The sequence below is a fragment of the Sparus aurata genome, chromosome 8, assembly GCF_900880675.1.
Source record: "Sparus aurata chromosome 8, fSpaAur1.1, whole genome shotgun sequence".
Classification (NCBI taxonomy): Eukaryota; Metazoa; Chordata; class Actinopteri; order Spariformes; family Sparidae; genus Sparus; species Sparus aurata.
Genome location: NC_044194.1, coordinates 15,229,788 through 15,242,388, shown reverse-complemented (window position 1 = coordinate 15,242,388; position 12,601 = coordinate 15,229,788).

The following is a 12,601-nucleotide window of genomic DNA, read 5'->3' as shown; positions in this document are numbered from 1 at the left end:
TTTCACTGAAGCATGCAAGTCAACTTTCCTCTCCTGAAGCCAAATCCTACAAACTCCAGCAGACTTTCATAAAAGTCAGTTTTTCTGAATCACTTGTCAGGTGATTTACTGTAAAACACGATTCAGCTCCGTGATGAAAAGGAAAGACAGTCAGCTCGATGCTGGCTGACCTGCTGAGGGTTGGTGCTCAGAAAAAAAGCACACAGACAAAGGCGGCAGACAGGCGAACTGACACCTCAACAGAGGGAGAGACGGAGAGAAGACAGGACACCACAGCAGACTTCCTGTCCCTAAGAAGCAGCGGCGGCACACTCTACCTCGTCCCGGCTCTGTCCAATCAGCTTGCATCGCACATGGCTGGTCTTTATCTCTAGATTCTGACAGCCCCATTCTGCCTGTTTCTGTTTTTTTTTTTTCTTGTAAGTTTTATTTGGGACAGAGGCTTTTAAGCTGCCATGTATCCCCCCGCTGTTTGTACCGTTTATCCTGGTTGCCATCACAGAGCATGGCGCCGACACACGTCAGGCCGCTCCTGCACCAAAGAAGAGGAGGAAGCAATCCATAAAGTGTGTGGTCCCTCAAGAGGAAGCAGGCAGATCGAGGCCTCCATTTACAAACTCACATTCTCTACACTTGATCCCTCTTCTATCAATAAGATTTTATGGGAAACACCTACCCGGTTGATACCCTAAACAGAGACTTTTAAGGCAACGTTTTTGCCTCTTCAATTGAGAATATAAAGCATCTTCGCCCCTTCACTTTTCTCCCTTCATCAACCAAGGAGGAGGGACTTAAAATCTCCCATTAAGAACAGTGTGAGGACAGTTGTGTAGACGGCAACAGACTTTAAAAAAAGCCCTATTTAGTCTTCCAGTGGCTGTTTGACGTCATTTAATGGAGGAAGGGCTGTCTTAAGTAAACTGACAAAAATGAGAAACCTCTCTAACAGCTTACACTTGTCATTCTGTTAAGCCTGAGCATTGTAAACATTGGGGGAAAAATCGTACATGATCGTTGCTGCTCATGAGCCTCTGCAGACTACAATATGTGCTGTATGTTAAGCTTTAATGCGGCAGAATTTTGGAGAGATATTGATGATTTACATCTTAACACAGACTTGACATTCTTCTTTCTCCATAATACCCTAACACCCTGTTATAGTCTCCGAGCGGAGATAAGTGAAAGCCAGACCCCGGCAGTAAAATATGAATAACAAGCTTTGATAATCCAGATGTGCTGAAGAGAAAGGAGCAGAAAGAGAAAGGGCTTATACCTACGTTTAGTTCATATTTCCTCCATGAGGAAAAACAGCAAAGTTTTGCTTCTCCTGAAAAATGTACTTTTCCCATATTCACATTTTCTGCCAACTAAGCATTACTGGTCCCAAAACCCACAAGGTGCTGCCCAGGAAAAGGGGAGACATTTAAGACGTTTTGGCCACAATGCCAAACTGATGGCGGTGACAATGCAAACATTTCCCTTGTATGCCGAAGCATTTTATCCTCCCCGCGTTTTCCTACATTTGTTCTCTGCATGTTCGTGTCAAGTCGCTCTCAGTCAGTACTAAATCCCTGAACATGTTTACTAGATTGCCATGGAAATTGACATAAATGTAATACCGTCAGTTATCAGCAGCTCAGCTGAAGCATTTGCACTGGATTAATCTATAAATGCGGTGCTTTGCTGGTAATAGGGATCTCTCTGACTGACGTTGTTTAAACAGAGCTCCAGAGTTGGCGCAGAGAGAGGACGTGTGTTTAATTTACCAAGAAAACCTTGATTTGATTGCAATATTTAAAGGCATAAAATTACAAATATTAAATATCTTCAGTCAAAGCTGTAATATTTCTCTTTCCCTCTGACTGGATGATAAGCTTCGTCTGACTCATTTTTTGTTTAGAGCAAGAGAGATTTGATACAATTCACAGACGGCTGTGTGTGCCCTAGGATACACTGAACATTAGCCCGTGTCAGGAGTGTTTATAATAGCCGGGTGCATACACAAGACTCTTTGTACCAACAGATCCCTGTTACCCTTTAAAGGCAAAGCCAGCGGAGATACGTGCTATTGTTGAAATAATGATTGAGAAAGAGGTGTGCACATTGAGTTGTGGTCTCAGTTTCCCCAAACCCGAATTTTTTTTTTTATAATAATCAGCATATCTGAAAAAAACTTTAAACATGAGGATTAATTTGGCAGCAAAAAGCTTTTTGCTTTGTAAATACATAGTGGAATAAATGCCGTCCTGAACAGAGAATGACATCACACTCCCTGTGTGAGAGACGTCCTCTGATTGGTTGCCACGACAACGTAAGTTCAAAATGCTGGTCGTCATATGATTCACAGAGACTTCAGATAGTCCTAGGAAGTTCTAGGCAGGCAGTTTAAATGCATGAAAACAGAGAGACAGAAGCATCATGTTCCGCAGTTCATAGTTAATACGTGATTGATTGATTGATCATTTCCACAAAGTATTGAGAGGCTCAGCGATGTTCCATTGGAGTAAATGCAGATGGCATGACTCTCTTTACTCAAAGGGCTCTGATACTAACCAATAACAGCAAGAGAAGGCAGTTGTATCCAAAATGTTTACCAGGTCCAGTTTCATCTTCACATTTGTGTGCAGTGTGTGCTCAGCTGTCACTTTTTTCATATCCCCAACTTTATTGAGTGATGACCGTTTGTTTTAGTCTGTGATGCATTTAAAACATCTCAGCTCTAGTGCGATATATCTAATGTCAATGAGCATAAATATAACCCCTAAAAATGGTGTGCTCTTCCCCTCAACATACAAGACATCACAGTCAGTAAATGTGGGACAAAGGGCAGCAGCAGCATCTGGATTCTCCTCCGTTTCTTCTGTAATCTGTGCCGACATGCTTTTCTATCAGCGCGTTGCGTTTACAGTGGTCTCCACTCAACTGCAGGAGGCCTGATGAATAAATCAGGAAGTCTTAAGTCAAGGTCGTCTTCAGCTATGAATTTGTATTCATGTTGACCAAACATTAAGCTGACTTTCAAGTTCTGTGACGTAACAAACCCCTGACTGTTTCTTTTACAGGGAACTCTTACGCCGACCTGAGCCAAATATCTCAGAATATATGGTGCTGAAACGTCTCTCTGGCTTTGCATTATGCACAAGTTATTCACGCCTCACTGGGGGCGTTCAATAATTAAACTGCTAAAATGGCATACGTTTAAAAATTTAAACAGCCCTCCTTTTGCCAGACTTGTGTACTGTAGTGTTCCTGTTCACTGTCCTATTAGTTTGATGGTCATGGGGCATATGTCATACGGAAACTAAAAGAGATAACATAAAGAAATAACAATGCTGTCACACAAAGCAACCAAAGTGGGATAAAAAACAAAAGACACAAAATTAAAAAAATTATATAAAACAATTTGATTTGTACTGTTGCACTGTTTTTAAAATAATGGATTCAATTATCAAATTGTCAATCAGAAATAAAATGAAACAAACACACTCTACCATGCAGCAAGTTACAAACTGAAAAAATTCACTGGAAAGACTGAATAAAACATCCACAGGAGGCAGTGGGAGCTGCTGAAGTGTGTCCTATCCCTGTGGTATCAGATTAAGGGTTTAATGACTTCCAAAGACCCAGGTCATTTCCTGTCTGTACTTCCTGGTGCGCAGACCTCTGTGTGTTGGACTTGGACGGTCCCTGCAGCACTCTACTCTGCTTGGCCTCGACTGGATTGTTCCCCGGGGGACAGGGCCTCCGCATAGTCCAAGTGGTAAAAGCTGAAGTCTTGGAGCACTCAGGAAGACCAAACCATCAGGCCCTGGCTCTGATCTAATCTGTGCTCGGCAAGAAAAAACCTGCACGGCTTCTTATTATTCTGGTGCACGAGGAAAGTGCTCCCTCCTCCACACATGCACTCTGGCGTTGGCCCTAGATAAGCCTGTGACTAACTAACCACTCAGGAATCCAAAGATTAAGTTAAGGGAACATATGCCTGTGGAAGGATGTGTGCGCATGCACCCATGAATGTGCGTGACAAACCGGGAGCTGCAGCTATATTTGCATGTGTGTGAGAGCATTTTCTATTTGTTTGTATGCGCAGCTGAGAGCACGTGCACTTCATGTTTGGCAAACCATCTGGGAAGTAGTTACTCTGGTGCTTTTATCCAAAGAGAGTTACAGTATAATACGTGCATTCAGCCATGAGGATATAGCCCAACAGTTGCAGGAATCATGCAAGTGTATCAAACTTAATCATATATGCTGAATTGATTCACATGCGACAACATGGAATAAGAGAAAGAGAAAGTAAGTATTGTTTTTCTTTTATAGGTATGCAGAAGACCAGCCGGGCTGCTGCACTTCAGCACATGCAGGCGTGCTAGCCGGGAGCAAATCGCAGTCGTCCAGGCCGAGCACAAGCTCTGACAACTTCGGTCAGCTGTGCACTTGAAAGCTTCGGGTGCCTTGTGCCTGAATTCAAGCTACATACTACAAACTACAAAGACACTTTGAAGACGGTCAGGTCAAAAGATGTGCCTGTAGGGGTGTAACAGAAACACTTGGTACCCTGATCATGTCCGCACCATTCTCAATCAAAGCCCACAAAAAATGTAGTTCTCTGTCAAGAGTGCGAAAGAGCTCACAGTCAGCTCAACATCAGTGCTGTCGGAAAAGTTGGGATCCATACACTCCTGCCATACACGATGCAAGCATAAAGGCATTGCACATAGCCCTAATTGTGATTTAGAAGTAAATAAAAGCTCTGCCTATTGTAACGTACCCATCCGAGTTTAAACTTCCTGTTTGACATTTTGGGCGTCTCCATCTTGTCATTCTCTGTGCTAAAATTGACCTTATCTGAATGAGGGGTTGGAGCTGAATGTGACTGAGAACCTGAGGGCACGCTGTGGTAGCGACTTGTTAATCACAAGGTAGCCAAATTCACAAGCATACCTTTGTCATCTATTTCACTCTAAATGGGAGCATAACTCACAAAATGAACATCACGCTGTATTGAAGTAGACTTTTAACTAGCGATTGAGAGCATAAACTCATTAGGCAACTATTTACGGTGGTTATAAATCAAGTTAGAATTAAGGTCGTTTTCTCATAAGCTTACATATAATCTGACTTCTTTGCACCCCCTGCAGGCCATTAGAAAGAATTAAGATGTACAGTAAGGCACTTTCTCTTTTAAAAAAGTGAAGCTCTGTCCACTATTTATACTATGATACCATCACTAATAACAGTCACATCTGTTCAAAGGTACCATTAAGGAATTCATCTTCTTCTTCCCACTTTAACATTAATTCGGGTGAAAATCATAAATATTGTGCAACTGATTCTTATCAATTAGGACATAAGTATTTCTGACTGACAGCTTCCCTCTTGCCTTCCTTTACTGCGCGCCAAGTGGCTCTTCTTAGTCTCAAACTGGTCATTTATGCAAATTAATAAAAAAAAAAAAACGTTAAAGCATTTCTACATAACCTAAGATCCATAATACAGTCATTTCCAATTATCCATCTATGGGTTATGATTATGACAACATTTCTAATGGACAGCAAAACCACGAAAGAGCTTCAAACTAAACACAATAAAGGATGACTTTTACAATTAATACAGATGAACTTGTTGGTAAACTTACTAAGAAAAACAACTTTATTTAAATAGAGGCAGCTTTCCATTAAGTTGTTAAAAGAGGATTATTGAAAGCATCTTCCTCCCAATTCTGAATTATGGAGACGTAATTATATAAACATGATGCTGTGTCCACATTTATGCCCTGAGATCCAGTTTAACGTCCGTTCTCAACAACATTCACCACTGACTTTTATATGATAAGGCCGGTTGACTGAGAGACGTAATAACCACTGGTATTTATTTATCTAAAAGGCTTCCATCAGAAAATTGCCATCTTATATCTCATTTTGGAACTCTGGTCCATACTTAACTCGCTCCTTCAATTGGCTGATGCTTTAGAAGCCCGTTGTAGAAGAGAGTAGAAAGACTGCTTTTACTGCAAGCACTCTGAAATCAAAACGCTCTTCTGTAATTAAAACACTCTTGTCTATACTACTAAACTGAGCCTGCACTCTGGTTGTTTATTATTATCTTCTGTTTGTGTCTGTTGTTTTCAAATGAAATTATCTATGCGTCAGTGTAACCAGGACGCTGCTGTAAGCTGTATTAACACAGGATAAACAAAGGAAAATACAGTTAACTTTTACAGGAAAGGGGAAAATACAAGACTTTTTTCAGCATGCATCAGCTACTTCGTAGCACTCGCTGTGGTTCTCCAGCTCTCATAACAGCTGCTGGTTAATGCGAGCTGAGAGAGCCAGGTTCAGTCAACTGACTGGCAGAGTGTCTGCAGCACGAATGAACACTGCATGTGTGAACACCAGGAGCAGAGAGCTGACAGTATACAGTATGTATCTTGAGGGGGACAGCCGCTGGCTCTCTTTAAAACATGTTAGTGGGTTCATTTTCGCAGAAGTTATCCACATGTGCTGAAAATTATACCTTATACTTTCACATTTGTACGTGTCATAGGCAACATGCCATATCAACATTTCCACATAACATGTCACGTCACATTCACGTTACATGTTTATGACCTGACTTTCATATGGGGAGGTGGAGGGGATGTGGTGGAGTTACTGGAGAGAAGGCTGCTAACGTTTCAACTTTTTTAAGCGTGACGCCCCTGCAGGCCTGGCTTCCAGCTTCCCCCCTAACCGAGGGGTTTTTGTGCCTCAACCTAACCAAAAAGATTGAACCCAAAGAAATGTAAAGTTAAAATTTGCAGAATTGTAACATTTCAATTTTTCAGTGGCTTGAGGAAAGCTGATTGATTGGGAACTAATGGTTATCGTCCGATATGCACTGTAATAAAGTTGGATCGTGTTCTCTATAAGGCTGATTAGAGGAGCTGATCAGATAAACACGACAGTTTGCTGAGTTCCATTAAAGTGCTGCGGACACAGCAGGACTCTACTGATCGCCTGCTGCTAACAGCTCAATAGCTATGCCAATATCTGCAAGGGTTTTCAGTGCCCGCTTGGTTTAACCAGCGCAATAAAGTGAAGAAACATCCTTTTAATCGGTGATCGATTAGAATCATTAGATTAAATCCTGATGGGAGCACCCTTAAAAGTACATTGCCAACATTTACACAGAACACACAGTTATTGTTGTTAGTGTTGTCAGTCCGTGTCCGAGACAAGTTGCTCGTTCACCCCCGACATTAAGCCGCGGTGAATCTAAACAGTTATATCCTGCTGGACAGTAACAGAACCACGGCTACAACTAACAATCATGTTGAGTATCAACTGATATGACGATTATTCTCTTGATTAAATGATAACTCAGTTTATCTTTTGGTTTACATGATCATCACAAATTCTCATTTGCGTGTGCTGTTCACCCAGTCATCTAATATAATAACTTGTTATTGACATTTTTGTTGGATAAATGCAATTGATTATCAATATAGTTGCCTGATACTTTTCATTCCATCGAAGAGTCAATAGATTTTTTCAGGTCTGAAGCTAACAGCGCCTACGATTTCAAATCCCTCGCAATGTTCATGACATTTTCACAGTTTATTTAGACTTCCACTCCACGCCCCATTAAATTCATATTTATAATTATCATAAAGTGATTTGAAGATTTGAAGACACACCCAGACATCACTGAATTACTCAAAACTACTAATAATAAATAATTATCAAATAATTGCAGAATATTTCACACACTGAAAAAAATACTGCCTGATAGTTGCATCTCAAATCTACATTACAACAGGCCCTGTTACCATATTGACCAAGTCAACACAGAGGCATTTTCAATGTAGAGGTCACACAAGTCACAGCTAATAGAGCTCTGTCGGGATTACCAGGGCTTAATTAAGATTAATCGTAGCATTTATTCCTCCCCACTTAGTGTATAAATCAAGTGTGACAGCACAGTATTGAGTCGGGCTTCAGGGCTAGTGGGTATTACTATAGTGGGTTGACATCCACACACAGGACCTCTCAAGGCAGGTGGTTTTAGGCTACAGGGATTTTGACAGGCTCCATTAGCCAACACTTGACTCTGACACTGAGAAGTGAGTGCAGGCTGGAGCTCCCAGACCCCCCCTGGGTCCTGTTTACCTTTCAGACCACACGAGACGATAGTCTATCTGGCAAGGAAGAATGTGAGAGATACAGTCATACTAACACTGCAGGACACCCACACTGTAATGCACATATAAACAATACAGCACAAAAGGAAAATATGTTGTTTTTTTTATTATTCTGTTTGTCCATCTGCTTTACAAACTGCTGTGGGTGATCCTGCGTTTGTGGGAGTGCAAATCAAATCCTTGACCCTTCAGCTTGTGGAGGGTATCTCTGAACACTAGGCTACCCTGCCACCCTTTTTACCCCACCAGTGTCTTTTTTTTTCTGCCTGCTCCTCTGTCTTCAGAGCCAGATCTAGAAGAGAAACTTTCCAGCGGGCGGGTGCGTCTGTGCAGTAATCAACAAAGGAATCTGTTCGCTTAGCGATGTAGAATTTGATGGTTTTTTTAGAGTATTTTGTATGGGGCTGGATTTATAGCACGGAAAAGGCTCGACACCAAAGAGCAGAGGAGATAATGTCAAGAGATGAAAAGGACAGTTTCCAAAGAGCATCTTACAACTGAGATCTTTGTCGTTACACTTTATGATTCCAAAAATAACATTTGCACAATATCTCAGCTAAACCCCGTCAGAGCTCGGGCCTGCTGACTGATGCTGAAACACTCCCTGACCTTTGACCCCTCTGAAGCAGGGCCAACATTGTGAAGCTAGCTACTGTCCTTAGAAAAACTAATAAACACGTTGACATCAGCTGTCCTTTGCTGGACTTCATTCTCTGTATGTTGCTCGACAAAGGATCATGTAGTTTTACCAACAATCAAACCAAGCTAACTCTGTCATCCAAGTGTGAAGAACATAACAACAACAGTGAGGGATTCGCTCTCATACAAAGGATTTTTCCCCCCCCCCTTTCTCTAATGTGTTAATATCTCGAACTAAAAACAATGATGACAGTGTTTACTGCTCGGTAAGTATCACCCCGGTGTACGTGTTAATTATTACACTTCTTTGGTTTATTTCTATGAGTGAGAAAGATGTGTGTTGGTCAAATTCCACTGTATTTCAAGGGTCTACTTCATAAATGTGTCGGTTCTCTGGTCCAAATATACAAAACAAACAGGGAGTCCAAGTTTCATCTAGAGCAGCTGGAGCCTTTGGCACACAGCGTCATCCTCATCAGCATCGGAGAGGCAAACCAATGCCCAAACAGCAAACAACGTCGCAGTGCATTTAAGGCTGCTGTGACAATGACACAAGTGTTGGAAACAACTGATTGAGGGAGTCTTTGTGATCAACATACAGTGAGTTCTCTTCTCTATACGTCCAGCTCAGTAAAAACAACAGTTTCACATTAAAAACGAGTTGCCTGAAGCTAAGCAACGTCTCGCTAGGTGAAAGTCAATGACGTCATGAAAAAGTCACTGTGGCTTTGTTTAAAACTCCATTAAATTCTCAAGTGCCATTACAATTTCATGGAATGACGAGTGTCTCACAGGCCACAGAACCTGTCGCAGATATTAGAAACACACTGGACATGAGCCGGGCTTGACCTAAACGAGAGAGGACGTGCAGCTAAAGGAAAATTCTGGCAGAAACTCATCGACTATTTTCATTATTTCATTATTTTTAATTCAACTTTTAACAGTGTAGAATTGTACAATGTAAATTCGGGACACGAAGGTGTCTTTATAAATCTTGTTTGATCCAACCACCAGTCAAAAGCTGATAGAAATGTTTATTATTACACAATATATAACAACATATTCTCTTTACTATCATATATGACAAAGTAAAACATAATTAGCACTTTTGCTTGATAAAATGGATTCCTCGATTAAGCATTTAAACTCTAAAATTGTACTTACGACTAAAAATCTTACTTCTACTGTTATTCTATTTGGCACAGGTTTGTGCATTAACTTCTTTAACACTTTAATTCTGTATATTTCACAAATATAAAAAAACATAATTGGGCTTAGTGTGTGAGCCTGACCCGGAGCCCACTGGTTGGTTGGTTGGTTGGAACAAGAATTTCCTTCAGGATTAATAAAGATATCTTATTTTATCTTATACAAGAAGAAAATACATCAGACTTAAACAATTAGTCAATGAATTGATTCATCTGAAGTAATTAGCAAGAATTTTGATAATCGATTGATTTTTTGAATCATTTTTTTAAGCAGAAATTGCAAAAAATATTCCTTCTTCTGTGTGAAAATGTTGTGCTGCTGTCAGTATTCTATGATGGTCTGTCAACACAAAACATTCAAGGACGTCACCATTGGTCAAACGGTGTCTCTTCATTATTTCAGACATCTTACAGAGAAAACGATGAATGGATGAGTCAAGAAAATAGAGTGGCATGCTGTGAAACTGGTGACAAACAGCCGTTCAGAGAGGTGCTTCAGTGTATCAGTGTTTTTTTTAATGTGTGCGTGAATTAATACAAGGGTAATAAGCAGTCTCTTGGTAATTATCATTCACAACATACCAATAGCGATACCACAGCAGACAACCACCGTCACTGCGCTGCTCTCCAGTCATTACTGTCATCCTCATCTGAATGAGCCTCTGTTCATCTCAGTATTAGAACGCTCACTGGGGCTGTAGTCTTATAGTTGCTGACTTGGCCTTACTTGAGCTCACTGAGCTGGCAAAGATGATAGATTCTGTTGGTTGCATTGTTTTTCCAACATCCCTATTTGGCTGTTCTGACCCTGTCATTTATAATGGCCCTATTCCATGTTTAATTCATACAAGCCCCGCAGAGCGAGGCTGCATACAGGAAGCTGGGCTGTACAGGCGACGGCCATTCAGCTTTCCTGCCTCGGATATTTTATCAGGACGGAACTGCCGAGCCAAGATTAATGTTCAGCAGGCTGTACATCAGACGTGATGGATACGCCAAGCCCGGTTCCTGCAAACCTTAAATTTCAGATCAGTGTACTAACAACTTAACAACTTCTCCCTGCTGCCCTCCAATGAGCCCAGCAATCACATCCTGAAAGTGAATTCATTCTGGAGATGTCAGTGACACAGTGTGAAACACTAATCATTTATTTTTGCATGCTTTATCTCCGCAGTGCTACTGTGTGGTGGCATTAGCTGAGTTCCTTCCAAAGTTGCATCAGAGAAGCCCTCACAGAGGTGCAGCCTCCGCAGCCTAATTAGCCGCTCCAGTAGCTGCTGTCAACACCACCATCGTGGGCTTCAAAGCACGGACTCAAGCTTGTGATCTGTCTAAATATTTCTTTCTTGAAACCCTTGTCATATCAGGGCAGCTATCACAAAAAAAAGGTCAGTGAGAGAAAGAAAGAGAGGAGGAGGAGGAGGGACGGGAATCAGGTGGTGAGGACAGAGCCAATCGGATTGAGCTTGACCTCCCTCAAAGCATTTGAAGCTCTTGTGCATGTCATGAGCAGATCCAGGGGGATGTATGTGATGCATGAAAAATCTCTTTTCATCTGTCCTCACTTAGACTCCCCGATGCCGCGCCGCATTGCTCCAACGGTCCAAACTGGATGATAATTTGCTGTCGCCGCCACATCGCCCATGACTCAGTGGACATTACACGCCAAATCAAAACTGATCGGTGACTAAAGGAATTCAATCATAAAATTCTATCATTATGTGCTTCTATTTCTACTCTAAGTGTTTATACTAATTATGCTATATATCATACTGCATGAAGAATTTTGATACCGCAGAGAACAGAAAGGCTCACCTAAAGAGCGAGCGCTGCGGTTTCACTAACATACTGAAGAAGCAATCCTTCATAACAATCCACATTCTGCAGGGGGAGAATTAGCCTACACTGCTCGAGCTGAGGGTGGAAAGATGGTTGAGAGTGAGTGCTACAGACATTCTTGGAGTGTTAATGTCATCATGATGGCCTGACCATGGGTCCGCAAACTGACAGACCATCATCTGCATCTGGCCTCCAGGCACGCTTGTGGTCCCGCGTCTCTCGAGAACGAAGCAAAGGGAGAAGTCTGCAGTTGTTTAAAGGTTACATAACGCAGCATTTGGAGGTGATCTATTTCTTAGAAGGACTGTGGCAGTGGTGGTAACGGCAGCGGTGGTTTTGGTCAGGCTGGAAGATTCTAATCATATACCGGCTCGTTGTCTGCTGCAGCCGAACCCATGTTGTATGTTAAATGTCCTGAATGGGGGGGGGGACTGCATGCAAGAATCGTATTCCACTAAATGTAAAAAGGCCTGAACAACAGCCTTGCTTACTATGTTTCCTTCATTCATCTCATGTAAGAGATAGAATGCCAGTGGCTGCGGGGAGTCTCTTGAGACTGTGTCATATGCACACACACACTCACATACTCACTCACACACACACATTAATGTATGCAGTACATATGCATGCCCCAAATAGAGGCTTACTATTGTTTGTTTTTTTTCCATCTTTTCTCCTCAAATGTTTGCTTGTATAACATGATGTGTGGCCATTTTGGCAGCGATTTCAATAT